Genomic DNA, 22,383 nt, shown 5'->3' on the forward strand with positions numbered 1-22,383 from the left:
CTCGATCAAGTAGCACATCTACTGTGGAAGAATGTAGAACATGGAGTGGACTTCGAAGTTTTTTATAGGAGTGGTGAAAACAAATAGTAGTTTTTCAACTAAAGCTTGATCAACGTGATATTAAACTCATCATCGGGGCCTTCAATGCGGAGGTCGTCCATTTATTTGAAAGGAGAGCTTCGTTCAGCTACCAACGATAACGGCCAAAGGTTGATCAGTCTCGCCGTTACCAGTGATTTTTCGACTTTGTTGAACTATGAATAAGCCGAACTTAGCGTGACAGCAGATTAGGTACCACAATTGTAAATGCTGTGCTGTATGTCGCAGACTGCACACATATGCTGAATTCTTTTCGGGTGAATACCAAAGCCGATTCTAAGAAAGTCCGATAAATCTTAAATAAAATGTCCTTCTAACTTACTGTACAACATAGGGGAACTGGTGGTAAAATGAACACGTTAAGCAAAGTAATTATTTTCTAACTAATAAGTGATTGAGATACTACAATTACCTTATACGTTTCTTGTTAAACATGTTTTGTACATATTTCGTGAAAATACTTCAACATAAACACAAGTTTTCAAACATTATTCATGATTTCAAAACATGTCCAAAAAAGAGACATGTTTATAGCGTGTGGGTAAAATGAACATGTGCTGGTGGTAAAATGAACACCTTCTAGTGACCTGCAAAATGTTCTGTATGTATGCAATGCTTAACGCTGAAAAGCAATTTCCGAGCAATGCTGATGTCCCAGAGGCTCATGAGCATTGTATACACACAGGGCATTTTGAAGGCACAAAACCTTGTCACGGAAAAATGAAATTTTCATGTAATACTAACCAATTTACAATTCTGTGACATGGAAACACATCTACAAACTTGGGGTTATCCATAGGTGTTTAAAATTTAAGGATCTGTTGGAGAACAGTGAAGATATAGCAACTTGAACTTAGCGATTAATTTTGAGGCTTGGTACTTGGAGCAGCAAGATGGTTCATATTACCCCCACTACAACCTGTTCATTTTACCCCCTAAGACATTTTATTTTCAAACAGCCGTTCCGATTGAGCCGATTTGTCCTGATCCCTACTTATTGCTGTGAAATATCTGCAAGAGGTTCAACTACTGTCATGTAATTCCATTTTCACAAAAAAATTAAAATTTCACCGCAAAAAACCTTATATTCTACATGCCGAATTTAACATCAGCGACAAACATGAATGCCGATTTTGGTTTTCATCATATTTATTTCACATTCGACAGCTTTTTATCAAAAGAAATTATTTCAATATCCTTTGAATACTTGGCAGGTCACGTTTCTGTGAAGTTTGTTCTAAATTTAACTCACATTGACTTGATTTGGCTACCTGTTCATTTTACCTCCCCCCCTGTTCATTTTACCCACAAGTCCCCTACGTGTTGCCAGGTCATGTAGCTTTATTTCAATACTGTCATTATCAATATACGTTGGGATGATGTAAAAAATGTCATTACATTCGACTATGTGTTTTAAGTTGTTCTGCGAAGCGAATGATTTTGCTTGACTAATGTTTTTAAACGTAATCAGTACCGTATGACGTAAATGATAGAATTGCACAGTACCAGATTCTGCTATGTTGAGCTTCATGTTCACCTTCAACAATTGCTCCACTTCACGAATCGATGCTCTTACCGGACATTTCGAGAAGTCAGCAGCACAACAGTTTATCCGCAACGGGATATACTCTTGCTTTGCATTGTCATTCATTGTTTGTTCACGTTTCACACAATAGGTAGAAGGAATCAATTTTTGCTTTTGCAAATAGACAAAGCGGTGGCGCCCGGGTAAATTGGATCACTTGGCCTGCAGCGTAGAGGTATGCGCCGCTCCGCCGCCTCGCCACGCCGACAATTTCAGGAAAAAAATAGTAAGCGCGCCGGCGTGACGCCGGCGTTTTACCTGAAATCTGAGGCGCGGCGCACACCTCTACTTCAGCGGAGCGATTTTTAGCTTCTGAGCAAGATGAGAAACCCGACTGTTTTAACTTATAACGAATAAATTAGGAAATATCGAAGAAAGAGTTGGAGACTGATGTACGGGCGGGTTGAACAGGCTTCCGTCCTTGCAATACTACGAAAGAAGCTCTCAAAAAATCACTCAAATGGGACATGTAGTGTGAAGAATGACGATGGAACTTTTACTTTTACTGAAATCCCAAAGAAATACTCAGTATCACGGTAGACAAACATTTTCCTTACCTTTCCTATTAATACTTTACTAACACATAATAAAATTGAAGCTGAGCCTGAATCATATGCAGTTGGTACCGAAGCTCATAAAATGCTATATTTACAGTCGCTGTAGTGGAATGGGCGATCGAGTCTTTTACCAGCGATATAGTATTCCATACCTTTGGGGCAAGTATAATACTAAACTATTGAGTCAATCAAGTCAATAAATTTTTAAGTCGTATATCAGAGCAACAAGTTAAACAGTAGAATAGGTAGAGAAGACTGCCTAATTCTATCGCAACAAATGAAATTTAACTCGCAGCTTTTCGCGACATACAAGAAGCTTTCAACAATGCATCTTATAGTTCAATGTGGATTGCTTTGAGAAAACTTGAATATCAAAACATGGTTTTGATCAACTTTTAATAATTTTGACTCAAATTATTGGATTTGTTTGAATCTTATAAACCGTGAAATAACTACCATGCTCAGAAACACGTGATTACAAAACAAATAAGGGATTCAAAGTGGAGTTCTATCTCCCTTACAGTGGTCGTTAGTTGTAGACGCGCTATTGAAATCATTAACTGAAACGGAATATGACGTGGTTAGATTGTAGACGATGTTGGAATCCTCGTGAGGGGAAAATTTGAATATGTTATCTCAAATAGAATGTAATTTGAATTAAACTTGCTTAAAACCTTTCTCTGGTTACTAGTTGTACTCACTAGAATGAAATCGGTTTTATAAAGCAGGATTTTCCCTTTCGTCTTTTTTTGTTAGTCTTTTAATTACACCAACAGGTGAATTATAATAGATTTTACTTTTTGAGGGAGTTTTAGCAATGCAAATCCACATACTAATTTTAACCCTTTCATGCGCAACAACATAACGTAGATGATATGAAGATATGAAAAAAATCATTTGCCGTCGTTAACGTAAGTAAACTGTCCCTGACAGCACTGCTCCATCGGAATCCAATCTGACTAATTGCAATAACTTCAGTTCTAGAGCTGGATCCTGTAACTGTTAATACTCAAATGAAAAGCAATAGTCACATTATTAGCTTTACTTGTTTTGTGAGCAAATCTTTCCTCAATCAAAAGTTATAGTTGTTTAAAAACGTTGTTGTCCACAAACAACATAGGCATGTTAATAAAAGATCTTTCTACTACTAGTTTAGTCATTTGCATTTCTACTTATCTATGACTGAATGTAACACCTTGCATGTAGATAATTCTCCTCCTCTAAATAAGTATCTGGTTCCGTATTGTTCCTCACCATGTAAATTTCTACTTTGTGCTAAATTGTAATTCAAGTTCATTCATAATGCAATTATCAAACATGTAAATTACAAAAATTGTTTTCCAACAGATGTACCTATGTACACGTCTTCACCTGCCAGTACCTATCTATGCAAACTAACAAACTGCCAACCGGAAAGTAAAAGTTCCTCGCCATTTCTCAACCCACATTCAGCGTTTTCCCATGTACCACTACATCGCGCAGAGGCCCCCCGTCAATCCGTCGGCCGACCGACGGGGGAACTCGGCCCGCTTCTTTTTGCCAAGGCTCTATTTGTACCATCCACACCAACCATAATAGTCTTCCTCTATTAGCTCGAGTTAGAAGCCAAATTACACATTATAAAAGCGTTCTACAGCATTAATTGGCCACTTCCTGGGCCCTCCCTCGCATATACCGTACGTTCTGTTCTGCTCGTTCCGCACCGCGCAAGGGGAAACCACTATTTACATTCTCCTACAACTCTTCCCATTCTGTGGGATCTCCGTTCCACACCTCCGCTTCCTTGCCAGCAAGCCACACGTGGGCCGTTCTCGGAACTATAATTAATTAATGGATTCCCACTATGTCTTCAATCATGGACGGAAAATTCTGGGCTACTGTATTTCGAGACTATTTCTTACCCTCGGGACAGTCGGAGATCGTTCAGATTGAACACAATCCGTCGCTACATAATTAGTTTAAAATTTTGATATCTCTTCGACTCTTCTCGTCCGATCAACGTGACGACCTATCCAAGTTCGAAGGCGGCTAACTTCAAAAGATCCGTCCCGTGTTGAATCAATGAAAACAACAGTCACACATTCCAAACACGTTCAGACGATTGAACTGGTTCTTCAACCGTTGTTGGTCAACCCGATCGACATCGGTGTCGTTGAGTTTTGAAGAGTGGTTCTTTCCTCCATCAGTGCATTATCTAGCGAGCGCCTTACACTCTCATACCTGATGAAGGTAATTCCGTGGGCGGTCATTGATCGCGGAGCTCCAAATATGTACCGATGTTGCTTCGAAAGCCTCCGCCGGCCTCGCATCAGAGAGCGCAGAGGGAACTTTTTTCGGGGTTACTAAAACCGGTTGCTGGCTGGTCGGCCCTTCTTCTTACCTGCGTGAAAAAAGGAGAAAATGAAAAGGAGTCTGGTTAGCTTTCTGGCTTTGTTGTTGTGGCGAAACTTGTTTAGCATATTTGCAAACAGTGTGATTGGGTCTAGAGGAAATTGGTGTTTGATGAGTTTTTCTTTTTCTTCAGGTGAGAGAATCTAACCATCGATATATTGTAGGTTAATTGTGCTTTGCTAAGACTACAGAGTTATAGTTATAATAATAAGGAACTTTCTCAGCATATCCTGCGCAAGGCATTAAATACATTCGATTGAAACATCTGCATACCAAAACTATGACAACACAACGAAAACCATCAGAAATTGAAACCCAAACAAAGCCCTTTCCGATCAGAACCGACGAAAATAAAAAAATCCGGTTCAACCGGCTGGTCCAGGCCCAGCTTCACCACCCAAACAGCCTTGTCCTTGCTCCCTTTTTCGGAACTTTCCTGCCCGGCAAAGTATGCCTGCATTGTTGCTACCACTTTCGTCGTACTGGCTGGCTGGCTGTCTGGTTGCATCATGCGACTCATGTCATCACTGGTTCAATAACTACCTACATATACATACGGGAAAGAACCAACAACAAAGAAAATTTAATGACACATTGCATCGATTCCTCTGCTCCGGTCGGTCGGTTTGAATGCCAATGGGGTCGTAGCCGTGATTGAATCTACATACAATTTGCTGCAGGCCCCCGCTCTTCTTTTGACATCCTCGACACTTCCCCGACGAACGATTTAGGCTAGGGATAGAGGACTAGGGCAGGGAAGCAGTTTTTCCACTTTTTACCAAAAAAAAAAAAATGACGAACCGACGAGTGCCAGTTCGTGAGTGCATCTTCTGTTCCCTGTCTCTCTTTCTCTGAGTTCAACTTTTGCCTGTTTGTGTGCATTTGTGTAGGTCGAGGCTCCGACCGTTCTGATGGCCATCAACCACAGGTATATATGTAACTGAGCCAGGAAAAAGGTTGCAGACAAAAATGCAATCCGATAAATTTGATTCATTATTTTTTTACGAAAACTTTTCCACTCTGTTCCGAGTTTTGAACCAAGTGCCAACGATGGTTGGTTGTGTTCGGGTGGCACTGTGGGACAAGGTAAAAAAGGCTTTTACATTTTTAGTTGATTACGGAGAGTTTTGTTGCAATGAAAAATTGTTTCCAAAAGTATGTTTGTAATGATATGGCAAGAGATTTGTAGTTGAGGACAAAAAATATTTGGTTTCTTTATTTAAAAGGGAATCTTTCACACCTAAAAAATACTTTTATAAATTGTTACATAAGTTACGATACAGTGAAGACGGTTCTCGTGATATATAAAATAGGCAACAGTATAAACATTAGAGTGGGACATGGTTACATGAAAAAAATAAAATTTCGCTCCGAGTAACATTTTGGGTTCCATTTAGCTCCCAGAACAACTCTGCAAATTTTTAGTTCGATCGGTGAAACTATATTTTTGCGCCCACTGTTTAAAGTTTACATGGGATTTCGTATGGGGAAAACGTCTTTTGCAAATTTATTCTTCCAAAAGTCGCCCGTTACTCCTAAAAATAAATAGATGTCTGATTTTTATAGGAAATTTATCAAGAATGCTTGTGGAAAAACTTATTAAGCAAAAAACCAATGGATGCCCTGAAGATTAATGAAAATTTCACTTTTCATAGCATCACTGCTGCTGACGGTCGAATTATATAAAAAATCTTTAACTTTCTCTTATTATTAAAGAAGACTCAATTAGGGTTGTGGTACCGGTAATACCGGTACCGAAAATCCCGGGAATACCGACCCATTTTTGGTACCGTAATACCGGTACTGAACAAAAGCCAGTACCGGTATTTTCGGTACCATACAATTTTTTATGAAAAATATGTGAACTCTCTAGGGAGACCTGTATCAAAATATCGGTCGGCAAGATGACTTTTAATTATATTAGTTACCTTCTGGATAAATCGTTGAGCTAAGACCTTTGTGGGGAAATGAGTTGGGGCCATCATCATAATAATTCTAAAAGTTAACTAGCTCGCGTTGTACTGAACGGTATGTTTAAATTCCTGCACTATTTTGTCGAAATTAAATTTTAACAATCTTGTACTAAATTTCAAAATACTCACATATAGCGTAAGAGACGTAAAAATTTGCTATGATTTTTTTATTCGCGACATTCTGATTTGCTTCCATTATTCATTAGGTGGCGCGTTATAAGACTATGGTCTAAGTCATGTCTGTATTTGGTTTGTTCTTAAACCTTTATCCATAAAAGAACGAACAGCGATTTAGTAGCTAACAATTTTAGAGTTGGTGAACTGGTTAAAATTGGGCGATTTGTAATTATTGGTGATCGGAAAATTCTGCAAAACTCCATAGTTTACAGGAAAGCAAAGAGCGTTGGTATGCATTAGAGAATAGTAGGCAAACGACATAAAGGTCGAAACCAATTTACAGAAAAGCAAGAGTGGAAATGCGAGCAACCTGTTCGGATTTACTGGTGTTCTCGCTTTGATTTACTGTTGTTAATGGGGTTTCTTACATTTACCATCTGTTGAAGTCGACGAAAGTTGCACCGCTTAGCAGTTATCGATTTCAAAGTGGCCTAGATTTCAAAATAAAAGAAGGTGCCGCATACAAAAAATATCTTCTGAAATGAGTCATGCAAGTAAATTAAAAGCAATAAACATGTTTTTTGATCAGCACAAATCAATTATCTGAAAATAAGGTCATCAGTTTGAGCATTCAACTTCACTTTGAAGCTTTTTTCGATTTTTTTAAAAAAATATTCTAGTACCGGTACTTTACCGGTACTACCGGTACTGAGGGCTTCAGTACCGTAGTACCGGTTCTCGCCAAAAAGGGTCGGTACTGCGAACCCTAGACTCAATTCATCCCTCAAAACTCTTGCGAAGTGGCCAAACAGTATAGATAAATGATTTAGACACATTAAGAGAAGATCAAAACAAAATTGCAACAGTGGTGCTAGAATTAATATTTTATCAATGGTCAGAGCATCAACCGGTTTCTGCTTAATAACTTTTTTCTCAAGCGTCAGATCGTTTCATAGTTTTCGAGACTTACTTTCTTTGTTAAATTTCCTACAAAAGCCACATAACGGTTTATTTTTAGGAAGCAATGGAGGAATTATTTTGTGAAAGTAAATTGTTCCATATAAAATCCCATGTAAAATTTAAACAGTGAGCGCAAAAATATAGTTTCAGGGATCGAGCTAAGAATTTGCACAGATGTTCTAGGACCCAAATGGTACCCAAAAAGTTGCTCTGATGCATTAATAATTGGGGATGGAATTTCTCTTGGGATTACGATTGAGCTTGTGCTTTGGATTTGGTTTTGACAACAGACGCTTCATTATAGTGTGCATAGTGTAAATAACAAAAAACCGTTACTCCTATTCCTATTGTAACATTATGTTTGTAAACTTTAACCGCATTGTCCGCCATAATCAGCACATTATGAATGACTTGATAAAATTGTAGAGTGCAAACTTCTGACAGATTGAGCTTCATGTGCATTCTTAGTAATTGTTCAATTTCTTATCTTCTGCAAGCATATCATTACATAGTCTTCAAAAGCATCAGCTAGAACACAAGTGCTCTTTAGACGGATTTTCCTGCATCAAAGAAGGATTTCGAAGCACAATAGCTAGTAGCGTGGATAAGATCCGACAGACAACTCTGGAAAACCAAGGCGAGTGGAAATAGAGAGGTATCTGCCAGCAATACTTCTGTTTTATAATAGATTTAGTTATTCAGTTATTTAGTATAGATTTAGTTGTTAATCTAGTAGATGGTATAGGATGTTTGGTTTACCATTAAACATTTTTTAAGGATAACAAAGAATCATATTTGTAGAAAAAATGCTTGGCACATATGAAAGATTAACCATTTTCGAGTTTTTTCACCAAATATGACCCTCTTTGACCCCTATAGAGATTTTAAATGATGAACTACACTGTATAGAAGACCCTCGACACAGTTAAGTGGCGAATGAATGAAATTTAAAAAAGTGCAAAGAATAACTTAATATGGAATATATCACTCGGATTTAGTTTCCATTGAGTATTTGAAGAGGGTGACAACATTCTTATAGCGTTTTCGTTTTTACATGGTGTTGCACCGACATAGCATAACATAGCAAAAACGACCGCACACTTCATGGGTAGCTGATACAGTGAAATCTTTTTATACAATAGTATAGTTCACTGCACACCTGGCCATGTCCTTACGATCGCTAGAGGGAAGGAAATGTTAGTTGAATACCTACTTAAGAAGATACGGGGAACCCACGCAATCTCCATAGGTATTACGGATGTTGGAATTTGTTAGTAGGGAAGGAAATGGGGTGTGATTTTGGGATGATTTATATGCGTATTAGATGAATAAAAAGATAACTGTATAAATAATTGGAACGTGCTCACCAGTATTCTTACTGGAGTGCTAAACTGTTCGATATCACATAACTTCGACATTTTGGATACACTTTTTCCGCTCTTTACATGGTGTTGCTCCGACATAGTGTAAAAAATAAGAGACATGCAGAATGAAAGATTTACACTCAAGTTGGAATAATTATAGAACCGACTAAACCGGTGCAGCACAATCTCAAAATCGAAAATACCATTAGACAATTAAAAACTCGTACTTGTGCTACGTATCACACATTTTTTAATGTTTCCTCCGAAACGTCCCACTGTAGGTCAATATAAAAAGCCTCATGGAATCAGTTGAACATTTTCTTGCATACACACACATACATTCACACACGAACGAACCCCATTCACTGTTGTTGCTTGTTGGGTCAATTCCGGTCGTGCTGTTGCATTCAGGTGTATCGTAATTTACGAGCCTCTGATCGCCTGCCTAAACCTGGGCTGCAGGCTGTAGCCTCGACCGACGAAGGCACCGCACAACTTCTGTCGCTTGTTGTGTTCTCATTCTATCCACCCAAACCCACCGACAGACCGGTCCGGTGGTGGTGGGGCTGCGAGTGGTTTACGACGGCAGTGGTTTGAGTGTTTTTGTGCAAGTGGTAGTAGTGGATTGTTCCCAATCTGGCCGGATGTTATCGCCACTGCAACACAGAACTTTACCCCGCATGCAGTTGGTTTCGTATGTGTGCTCATGTTGACGGGCACGAAACTAACTATGAGGTGGAATGAATAAAAGATGTAATAGTCTTTTAGTTAACATGGTTTCGGTCAGCCGTCTAGTGTTGTGCTGGAGTGGACACGGGTAGGGGATGGGTGGTAATTGTACCACATGGTGCTTTACAAGTTCGCTTTCGACCGACTGCTGGGAAGACACGCGTTTCCGACTGGACCCTTCCTCCACCCACCTACCGACGATCAGTTCTTCAAAAGTGGATGGAAAAGGGTGCGGTGGTGGGTGAAGAGCATACTCGAACCTGACAAGTTGAAGATCATCGCGCATGCGTGTTTTACAGTTGCACTTTATGTTCTACCATTACTTGGTGGGTATCAGGTTTATGTAAAGCTAAACATTCACATGCTTACATCGGGGAACGAGCAAAATGAGGAACTCGGCGGGAGAAGGAAGCAATTGTTTGCTACACAGCTTTGTGTGGATGGACGGTGGGGAAACTTTTCACTCTTAGTCCCAAACTTGACGATGTAAATATAGTAGTTTGTTCAGAGGTGTGTCTGCGTTTGAACGACTCAACGCATCATGGACTAAACATGGCAACATTTGCACAGGCACAGCATCGTTGGAATTGCAAGAATTGTGTAACGTTTTGCTCACAATAGTTGCCTAGCGGTTAGACTATTATTTCAGTATGGAACATGGAATAGCATAGGACATATCTGTACAACTGGTGATATTGCTCACTTTGTACCAAATCAAATGCTTGCCCTCGCATAAAAAATAACATAAAAGAGTACGTCCTCTCCAACATCCAACCAATTTCATGCCTCAGTCCACGTATGTATGATATCAGATAACGTTCGAGCAGAGCATGAGGGCCGAACCTTTATGCTATCGTTGCTGTCTAGGGCTGTGTGTTTGTGTGCTCGTTAGTCGCACTCTCACTGAGCAAGTCTCCGATGTCGGTTACATAGGTTCCATTACCACAGGCGGCACATAAAGTGGGCCATCACTTCCACTAGCACTAGGCACTACTTGTGGAGCTGACATTTTACACGATAGAGAGGGTGTGCCGGAAAGGGAAAAAATATCTTATCGTCGCGGTGACAGAAATAACTTTTATGATAATAGTAATATTTTCATTAACACATTCCCGCCCATTCTCGCTCTATTCACATACCGGTTGACACTTTCCGGCGTGAGCTTGAGTGAGTTGGGCTTGGGACACTTTTTATAGAGACCTTCGCGAGTACGTACTATTATTATTATTATTATTGTTATATATGGCATTTACTCAATCGCGCGATAAGATGTAGAAGTGGTAAGGATTATGTCATAGAAGTTCCGTTTCCCACATACACTGAAGTGAGCAGAGTGTATCTCATTCAATGACAACGACTTTTTGCTCATCGAGCTGTGCAACCGCACAACCAACTGAGATTGGTACGTCGATAACGTCACGCTCCAGTGAGTTAATGAGAAAAATCTTTATCGCATCAGTAAGGCGAGGGTTCCTAATAACGGAGCGGGGTTCAGATTTAACTGAACCAACGGCAGTAAACTGTTAAACTAAGCTGTTATTGCTTGTTCGACAACATTAGGTTTGTGATGTAATCAAAACAATTTCGATATCACAGGGAACATTGTTTTGCTCATATAAGCCTTTAGACAACATCACAAACATATCATGTGGGTTACCAATATGGACGAAGTTTGAGCAATAATCGTAAAGATTCGGGTATTTGAAAGTTTTTGAATTTTAACCTTCTTGTCTCAAGTATCTGTTGCACAATTGCTCGACAATATTTTCTGTTGGCTATATTCGAAAGGAGTTTTCACGCGTAATTTATTCGATTAAGCAACATGTCACGGAATAATTTTATAGTAGTATCGATATAGACCAAATAGTAACATGTATGAGTACAATTGTAACATATGTCCCATCATATAAAGTTTATAGTTGCTCGAAAAAATGAAAAATATGTTGCACAACGTACAAGCAAAGTGTCATTCTTTCGTAACAAAGTTCCTACCAAGATACTGTACAGCAACGAAGTGTGCTGCTAGGCAGCAGTTACGTGTCTATACCAAGTAGGTAAACATATTTTAATATTCCACTCTACATATTCTGCAAAATTGAGAATTTTCAAATTAATTCAACAAGCGACTATCATAAATTCGCGGCAGCCAGCTTCCCAGAGCAATAGCACATGATAGCATATTTGAGAGCTGCATAAATCGTATCACTTATCAAGAATCCAGGAGTGCATAACTGTCTACCCGCTCTCACATCCACAACTCCTTTCCGTAAGCGTAGAAATTTAGTTAGTATATCTCCATGATCTACATAATAACGTTTGTCACACTATCAATCCTTTCCTTTCTCGATAGCTGTGACGACGTTGTTATTGGCATGTCAAATTATGGAACTCTCGAAACGTACACGCTTTGGTAAATTGCGAAGTAGCAACTGCGAATCGTATTTATTTATGCGTATTTATACGCATATATGCGTATTTATGCGCATATAGGAAATTACAAAAGATTCCATGACGGTGCACAAAGGCGCGGGTTTATAACAATGTTGCTAAATCTGGTTGAAAATCCCATGTTAGGCTATTTTTGGAGTGCTGAGTTAATATTCAAAATCAAACAAAAATAAAAAAAGAGAAAACATTCACAGCCAAACTAAATGTTTCCATTCCACTAGTTCTCACTTAACTCCTTTTCTTGCAGGAAATCACCGCTTGACTAGGGGTTGCTCAGGAATACAATTAGTGTCTTCGTTTTTGAAGCTAGCGTCAACCCGGCTTGATCATTTATATCATAGCTTAAATGTTCCTCTGTAAGACATTACATTGAAATACCCATTTGCCGTCACTACCAGGATTAAGTATGTCGAATTGAAAATACCTACATATATTTTTGTTTATTTGTTTATTTTGTTTAATACATCAACAGGCATATCAAAGTCCCAATGATGTTGGCCTAAATACTAATCTTATTTCTAATAATCAAGTCGCACATAAAAACACTAATCATACAATAATTACAAACAAAGAATAAAAAGGTCAAGTGTTGTTAACGAATTGACTAAACAATCTGAAGAAACGTATACGCAGAGTTTGTCGAAAAACGTTGAAATCAAATGCTGAAGCTACCTGGTTAAAAATTCGTTGCAGACCAGTGATGACTCCTATATATACTATAATTTGTGCGTCGGAACATCAATCGGAACATAATGTTGTTACGTAGTGCTCGAGGTGCAACGTTTATGTTGATTTGTTCCAAAATAGCTGGGGCATCCAAACGACCTTGTAGAGTGTCAGCGATGAACAAAGCTCTTGCGGTATTCCTTCGAACATGTAGGGGCTCTAGTTGAATCAGCTGACATCGGTTTTCATAGCTAGGTAGTCGGACAGGATCTCTCAACGGCAATCTACGGAGCGCGAAACGTAAAAAGCGACGCTGCACACTTTCAATTCTTTCAACGCCATTATTATAGTTCGGGCTCCACACTGCAGGGCAATACTCTAGAATTGATCGCGATAAAGAGCAGTACAGCGATTTGAGACAATAAACATCCGTAAAGTTTTTGGCTATCCTGAATATGCAGCACAGTGCTCGAGACGCTTTACCAACTGCATAGGAGACGTGTTGTTTAAACGTAAGTTGAGAATCCAGAATCACTCCCAGATCCTTCACGTGACTGACACGTTCGATTTCTGTCTCTAGTAGACGGTAGTTAAAATAAATCGAATCCTTCTTTCGTGAAAAAGATATTACCGAGCACTTCTTCGGGTTTACATACATGCGTTTCGTATTGCACCAACCAGCAAAGACTTGAAGCTGCTATTGGAGAACTCTGCAATCTTCAATTGAACGGCGAATTAGGCGAAAAATCTTGAGGGCATCCGCGAAGGATAATCGTGGAGTCTTCAAAATTAGATGTACATCATTGAAGTATATCAGAAACATCAACGGTCCCAAGTGGCTTCCTTGAGGTATTCCAGATCTAGAAGTGAATGTAGGGGCCTGGCATTCTCCTATGACAACCGCTATCTCTCGGTCAGTGAGGTAGGATCGAAACCATTGCAAAATACTACCATTTATCCCAAATCTCTCTATTTTTGCTATTGCGATATCACGGTTTATCTTGTCAAAAGCGGCAGATAAGTCGGTGTAAACAACGTCGTTTTGAGCGCGATGTTCCATACTCTCTGTTACGAAGGATGTTAAACATAATAGGTTAGACGCAGTTGACCGTCCAGACGTGAAGCCGTGTTGATCGTCATTTGGGTACTGCTTACAGTGAGTCTGAAGAGGTTCCATAATCACAAGCTCGAACAACTTCGAGACAGCCCTCAATGAAGTTATTCCACGGTAGTTATTAACGTCTCGCTTACTTCCCTTTTTATGCACTGGGAACATGTTCGCTGATTTCCAGCAAGATGGAAAAATACCTCTGTCAATAGATGTTCGAAAGATGTGAAGAAGCGGATTAACCAAAACTTCGATGTGCCTTATCAGAAAAGCGGAGGGGAACCCGTCGGGTCCCGGATTGAAGGAAGCTCTGGTAATCATCGTTGCATTGACATCGATAGCACCCAGAGTTTGACCCACAAGTGGAGTTCTGCTAGCGGCGAGTTTGATTTGCTCAATAGTTAATTCCTCATCTGTGAACACATTCGCGATTTTTTCCAAAAAAAGTGCACATATATCTCGTGATGTGGAAGCTGTGTTACCATTGAAAGTCATGGACGACGGCAGTCCAGATTCCTAGCGCTGCTCATTCACATATTTCCAGAAATGTTTAGGATGTGACTTAAGATTACGCTGAATATTTTGCTGATATCTATAGAAACAGTTTTGACTGGCTCGTTCGTACGCATGGTTGAGACTGACGTAATAGTCTCTGAGTGATATTGTACGATGCTTGGTAAACCTTCGCAGGGCAGCTCTCTTGATAGACTTCATCCGTCGCAATGTACTAGTTTGCCGTGGAGGGCCGGTTTGTCTATGGTGAACTTTCTTCGGAACGTACCTGTCAATAACGTACGCCAGAACGTGGGAAAAAGTTTGAACTGCGGATTCGACATCTTCGAGGTCCAAAATATTTTCCCAATCGATAGTGGAAAAAAGGTCTGCGATGGTCGGCTTTACGGAAATCGCAGGTGACAGAAAGTGGTGAAATATCGAAATAAAGCACCACAGTGTTATCAATCGTAGCGATCAAAGAAGGATGATCATCACTGGTTCTACTAGAGAAGAGAGCGCCATCACCATTGATGTGGCGGAAACATGATCGCAGGCAAAACAAAGATCGAGATGGCGGCTATTTTCATTGGCAATAGAATTGATTTGTAGTAACGTGGCTGAACTATAGCTGTTAAGTAGCCTGGGTGGAGTACGGAATGGTTCGAATCCGGATAAAGGAATCCGTTGCGGGAAGACTTCCATGAAATGCTAGGAAGATTAAAATCTCCTAGTATCATGAGCTCATCTACTGCGTTCGTGTCTTCGAGGATAGTAAAAAGTGAGCTGCAGTGTGCTTCAACATATTCGATATCACGAGCGCGGTCGGGTGGAACATACAACGCACACAAGTACAACTTACGGTCGCCAAGCTCGATAATCGTCCAAACCTGCTCTAGGCAAGCCCAAGAAATATTCTCGACAATTTTTGCCTTCAAACTGGTATTAACTGCTACTAATACGCCGCCTCCGGTGGATTTTCGGCTATTGCTAGGGCTCCGGTCGCAACGAAACACTTCGTATCCCGTACAGAACACCTGACTGGAAAGCGTGTCATCGTTCAACCACGTTTCGACGAAGACAATGATGTCAAAATTCTTATCGGATATTGCAAGACGGTATTGCTCGACGATTGAGTTGATACCACCAACATGTTAGTAGTATAACAGCAACTTATCCCGTCGTTGACCAAGGCTAGAAATCGAAGAGCTTTGAGGCAAGGAAGATCTCACAGATGCATTGTACTTGCCTGAGGTAGGTTTGCGGAAGACCCCTCGTCCCAACTACACCACAGGACCGGGACGGCTGCTGGTCGCTGGCAGGAAAGGCTCTACTGTGATGGGGGGACTAAGGGCTTCCTCACGACTGGCAACTCAATGTGAGTATTTCATAGTAAATATTTAACATGCTGGAAATATTCTGACTATGACTAACATTTCAACAAAACAGGAGTGATACTTTTGGAACGTTATTTTTTCAAAACAGTGAGTGATAGTTTTGGAACGTCGTTGTACTGGAAGGAACTGGACAATTCAACTTTTTGGGCCAATCAATCGAAAAAAAATTCTAGTTTGTGTTAAGTCCCGAGATAATTGGTTGTTATAAATATCGCAAAAATTGATTTTCAGATAATCTTTCGAATGCAACGCGAAAAATCCAAAATTTGCCTGTCTACTTCAAACAGAGTCGTCGCCTCAACCAAACACAATGATTCTGTGAAATTATAGGATTATTATAGGTCTGTATTGTCATTTGAAGCTGGGTGTTTGGTGGACGGAGCATCTGTTAGGGAGACAGTACACGAAAACTGGTTTAACGAGAAGGCGGGCTAATTTCCTAATCACTTTTGGCCGGATACCTTTCTGACGTTGCTACAATTTTTTTGTACTTTAAAAATAGAAAAGAACAGCTCATGATTTAAAGAAGGAAAACTACGTAAGTGATTTTTCCAGACTCTCATAAAACACACGAATCATGAGAATTACGATATGTGGTGATACGAAATAGTTTCCATCGTTACGAGCTGCTAAATCAGAGGCCTTAAGTTACGTCAACATGAAGGCAAAATATTACTTTTGCACTCGGAGTCACACTAGCTAATGATGTTTTTAATGACTATCGCTAATGGCTCTGACACTCGGCCTAATATCTATTCGGCCTATTGATCCATGCGGCCTAATGACCCAGGCGTCCTAATGGTGTCCGGCCTAACGGATTTCGGTCTAATGACTCGATACCGTTCCATTTTGACCTTTAATAGTCGATGAATTTGTGGGCGATCGTGGGATTTCTTAACACAACAGCTGATGTGCTGCATCGAAGTGAGAATATATTTGATGCCGAGTGGTTATAGTACTACATAGGGCAGAGGTAGAAATCAGACTAATGTTACAATATAAAAAATATTGCTAAGCACATGGGTTTCGACTTTATGTTATCAGCATCTTTCATTTTTTAAACCATGTACAAAACTGACGCCTAATTCCAATTATAAAACAAAAGCGGGATTAGGGTTAGATATATTAAATTTCCTAAAATATTACACATATAAATGTGCACCATAAATTTTGCTGCAAATTAATATTCTGTAACATTTTTTCCGCAAACATTCAACAAAGTTTGTTAAACACTGATGAATTATGTTTTTGTCTGATTCTTTCTAAAAATAGTTTAATGCAACCGTTCAAACGAACAAGCAAGTGTATGCAGTTTAAAAGATTACTTTGTGTTTCTATTAAAGATGACACTGTCACGATTGTTTGTAATAATTTTCCATATGATTTGTCGTATCGTAAATTAAAATTGGGTACGTTGGTATGGACCAGGCACCTCACGGGTTAGTAAAATATGCCTGTTTATATCCTCGCCCTTACCTTGGTACACTAAAATTACTTCGAAGGAAAAAAAACTTCGAATAACTGATTCATCGACGCTTCTAACCGACAATGGCTGGAAAACATATTACTATGCAGATTTCACTGTTCAAAACTGCGGGCGTCATCTTCACGGCTCAATCTCAGCTTCGCATCAGCCGAGAGTGAAATCCATTAACATCAATAATCTTTGCCGCCGCCGTAGGACGAACCCCGAGCCCATTACCATACGGGCGGTTATCCGCGGCATCTTTGTTATTAGTATAGGCACAAATTCACAATACACACACAAGGTTTCCGTGTAGGTTAGCAAGTAGGTAATACTGGACAATAATTAATGCCAGCACTCTGACTGTCACGGAGCTCCGAACAGCGGTTGTTGTGTTCACCGTGGGAAATTCATCCTCACGTTCCGGGGTGCAAGTGCAACAAGTGCTACTGCAACGGAATCGAGAGGTCTATGAACCTTGAAGTTTTTACGATTGGCTGGACTGACTGACGAAGAATGCGTCACAACACAGTATCTAATTATTGACTGCCAGGCTGCACCTGTCACCTGAATTTATCGCTCCCTCTTTGTTTCTGTCAGGCAGTGAAAATTGATCGCTTAGAATATGATTGGTTTTTTTACAAGTTTTTGCAAGATTAGATGGAATGGCAAATTGTTTCTGCGATCGGGTGTTATCTTGTTCCGATTCATTATCATATGTTGGGCGTTTCGGTCAAGGTGGGGAGATGTCTTTCGACGTTCTTCACGGTGTCTTTTTTTAACAAATTTATGCAAAAAAATTCAGCATCTCTGAAACTTCAGGATATGAAAGAATGGGCTTTCCCCTTTCATTTGAAATCAACATCAAAATAATCCGTCGGGGGGTCTAGAGCAACTTTTTTTTCGAAGATTTTTTCGTGAAAACATAGATTTTACAATGGAACTAGTTCATATTTCTGCCCATCTGCTTTAGACATTCGAACAACACTAAAAGTGAGAATCTGATAGATAATTTAATTGTCTACAACTTTGTTAACAACTAAAAACCGATTTGAAATTATCCGGAAAGGTTGTTTAATATTTTAACGAAGTCTAAGTCTAAGTTAGTTTCACAGAAGACCTAATGGTTTGTAAATCAATTCACGCGCACTTTTTCTATTTGCCAAATAGTTGTGTTTAGTTGTACAGAGAATTCAGCGGAATTTGAGAGCTCATCTTTTAGCTGAAGATTATAATTTCAGATTCTACCTGATATAGGGCACCATTGATATTTTTGGAATGAGAAGTCTTAGATAAGTGTTGATATTAGTATGATATTAATGTTCTTTTCCAAGATGGTGAGTGATTCCTCCCGCAGAAACAGCTTTTTCTATGATGTATGCCTTCTTTTTCATTTTTTCGATTGTTCTCGGGGATGACTGATAACTATTCTTGCATGAACCTCCTACTCTGTTAGCATCTCCGTATAAAATTCGCTTGTCCTGAAATTCAACCATTATTATTTGAACAAACTCAATGAAACTTTGAACAACATTGCAATATTTCGCGGATTTTATTGCAACTCTTGGTTAAAAACGCTGATTATCCGTTTTCAAAATTAACTCAATGTGTTTGTCAAAAACTTCGAGTTTTCGGATCAAGATATTTTTTTGGGATATATTCGAGGACTTCTATGTATATAAAAATTTTCTTGTGCTCAAATCATATTTTGTTTTCAAAAGTAATACATTTCGCATAATCTAGGATCAATTTAGTAACGATTTCTCGCATAATTGATAGGAAATGGCCGTAAAATCCAACTGCCACAATTTACTTTGCGGAGAAAATTTGAATAAATCGTTTTACGCTAATCACTATTTTGGACAGTTACTGCTGTGGTTTGCGTTCAATTAAATATGGAGTGTCTCAACATTTCGTCTCGAACGGAATTATAATAGCTGACTTAAATGATCATAAACTAAATTATGCGACGTATGATCCTTTCTAAAACATAAATGTAAGCAAACACTTGTAACCAAGCAATACCTTCCGATGAATAGTAGTTTCTTCGAACCTATCGGGAAAGATTACAAACCAAAAGCACAAATAATTTTCTGTGTCTGTCAAACATCCTAATTTTCAGAAGGTCAATTAGAATTGTCAACGTAATGAATCCCGTCAAATATTTTCATGTCACTAAACCCAATTATTTTTTTGGTAATGAATTGAGTGCGAGAAAATATATTTCCAAACCATTAGGTCTCGTGTGAAACTATCTTAGATATAACTTCGTTAAAATCCTAAACAACTTTTCCGAGTGATTTCAGATCAATTTTTAGTTGTCAATGCACTTGTAGACAATTAAATTTTCTATCAAATTCTCACTTTTAGTGTTGTTCGAATGCCTAAAGCCCCATCTAGGGACAGAAATATGAACTAGTGCAGTAGTAAAACCTATATTGTTCGAAAAAAACTTAAAAAAAAAGTTGCTCTGGACCCCCCGACGGATTATTTTGATCTTAGTTTCAAATGAAAGAGGAAAGCCCATTCTCTCATATTCCGAAGTTTCAGAGATGCTGATTTTTTTTGCATAAAGTTGTTCTAATAAATACACCGTGTCTTTATAGTAATTTTTAACATAAATTTAAAACTGCTTGAACAAACAGTTCAAGTTCTGTAATATTTTCTAACTCGGTCACTACAGAAGCATCATCGATTACAGGGTACCGTCAAGTAAGTCTAGCCTCACGAATCTATTATTCTTTTTCGTATTTTAAAAATTAGGACAGGCGAATTTGAAAACATCTTATTTGTGTCCTTAGACTATGATAAAATGTAAAGGCACATTGATAACATGATTTCTTGGTTCTCTTGAATGTCTCATTAACCTTTTTTTGTTTCAATAGTAAGAACAGGAATTAGTTCTTGGTATCATTAAAGAAATTCATAATGCTCAATTAACTATTGATGCCCGTACTGGCACCTCAGATACAAAGTTTGTAGGTGATGGCTCCAATGTTATTGGTTACATATCTCTTTTAAATAGTGGAATACGTTTAAAGAAATTGAAGAGAACAACCGTAACAATACTAGATTAATATTATCAACAATTTTCATTAGATGGTCAATGGGGATCCTTGAAAAATTTGATTAACTATTCCTCCTGTTGGTCCATCATCTTATCTTCAACGTGCTTCTTGATCTGATTTATCTGTTTTTACAATTAAGTATTTTTCCTTGAGTGGCAAGGCGCGCTTGTGAAAAATCTCGTTTGTTTAAGTTGAACCTTTCTTGGTAGAAACGAATGTTATTTAAGGCTTATCCGGAAGATTCAGCTAGTATGTAGTTTTTTCAGGCCGTTTATTACTAACGAACTTCCATACTCACTGAAGAGGGAGTGATAATCGTTTGATATTATATATTTGCGAAAAGTTGGATTTGGTAAGCACTATTCCTTACGACTTAACTTAGGATATCACTCGGAAAAGATACGAGATGAAATTCATGCGATTGAATTAACAGATGGTGTTTCTAGTTGAACCCAGGACAGGAGAATGTGTTCTTCAATTTTAACGATGCTGTACAAAACACCTACATTTAAGAAACGCTGAAGCAGAACACGCGAGAAGTTTGAAATATACACGACTTTGCAAACCAAGATCAAGAGTTTACGTCGTACGGAAAAGCGCAACTACTGGAAACGTTTCGTAGAAGTTTTATCCGGGGAAATATCGATGAACACTTTTTGAACACAACCAAGCCAATACGAAATCGATAAGTGATTGATGAAGGCGAGATATATTTGAATCGATTGATCTTTTAGCGTTCAAGAAAAATATATCTTGGTCTCCGTGAAAAATATCATTTTTTTATTTTCCATTACTATTCTACAAGACATAAAACATATCTTATGCATTGACAAATTTATGGTAAGAGATCTAAAAAGTGAAATTCAAAATATGAACATAGTTTATCAAGTTTTCAGTAAAAAAATAAGTAGTTTCAAATCGGTTGACACGCTTCAGTTCTATAGCTCATATACCCTTACTAGGACCAGCTCTGCCTACTTATTAGGAGAAAAAAACGAGATCGTAACTCAAACATTGGGATTGTTGAGCTGGATTATGACAGAATATATTTCAATTCTCATAACATTATTTATTTCAAAAATTTAAATATCGTCAAAAAATTAAGAACTCTTTGAAAGCGCTCTATTTTTGAAAAATAAATTTAGTATGTTGTTAACTTAAAAAAGAAACTTTCTTAAAGTCCCAGAAATCAGTATCAGGCCTGAATTTACATCGGCGTTGTAACATTTTTTTCCTGAAATATGCTCATTGTACAATGTACGGAAGACTTACAGAAAACTTTGTCTCCAACAAAAAAAAATTAGCGACTGGGAGAACCTAGTGTGTAGGAGTGAATCGAAAACCTTTAACCTTCTTTAGGTGTTGGGGTTAATATGACCCCAAATGAACTTTCAAAATGCTATAACTTTATAAGTTTTGCACTTAAAAGTCTAGAATTTCTTGACTTTTCCTTTCTCATGGGGAGCAACGATTTTCAATAGAGTTCAAAATTTTAGCTCATTCCTGAAGGGTTGTACAAAAAAAGTTACGAATAAGCGTGTCATATTGACCCCGATGTCGAACTCAGTTTTAAGACACATTTTCAACCAAATCTATATCAACTAGTACTTAAATTGTTTGTTAGAGTTCAAAGTTTCTGGTGGATATTAGGGAAGAGTGGGTACACTTGATCTCACTTTTGTTTTTTTGACCAAACTTTCAAATGAAATAATAATTTTGAATGCAAATATCAAATATAATTGTAAGAGCTGTGAATAATATGTAAATCCAAATACCGTGCCCTGTCAGTAATAAGAACAGTTTTAAAAATCATGTCAAAATGAAGTTTTTGTAAAAACGTGTGGTAACTTGATACCCTGTCTACTAGAGCTAAACAAACAGAGCACACTATGACTAATAGAAGCGAAAGTTAAGCTAACCACCTAGCTTGATAAAATAACTACTAAGACTGCCTTTTTAGATGC

General features: G+C 38.5%; 1 protein-coding gene across 7 annotated transcripts in view; it reads right to left on the reverse strand.

Moving 5' to 3' along the window:
• The window catches only part of LOC131692830 (zinc finger protein jing homolog), a 252,302-nt gene that overhangs the window by 49,556 nt on the left and 180,363 nt on the right, over positions 1-22,383 (reverse strand). For 3 of the 7 annotated variants that reach the window (XM_058980135.1, XM_058980137.1, XM_058980136.1), the window contains exon 4: positions 4,462-4,621. The exons of 3 other annotated variants lie outside the window; for them this stretch is intronic. The gene's annotated coding sequence lies outside the window, so the exon portion shown is untranslated. One more of the 7 variants, XM_058980138.1, reaches the window with a different exon arrangement.

Source organism: Topomyia yanbarensis, chromosome 3, assembly GCF_030247195.1.
Source record: "Topomyia yanbarensis strain Yona2022 chromosome 3, ASM3024719v1, whole genome shotgun sequence".
Lineage (NCBI taxonomy): Eukaryota > Metazoa > Arthropoda > Insecta > Diptera > Culicidae > Topomyia > Topomyia yanbarensis.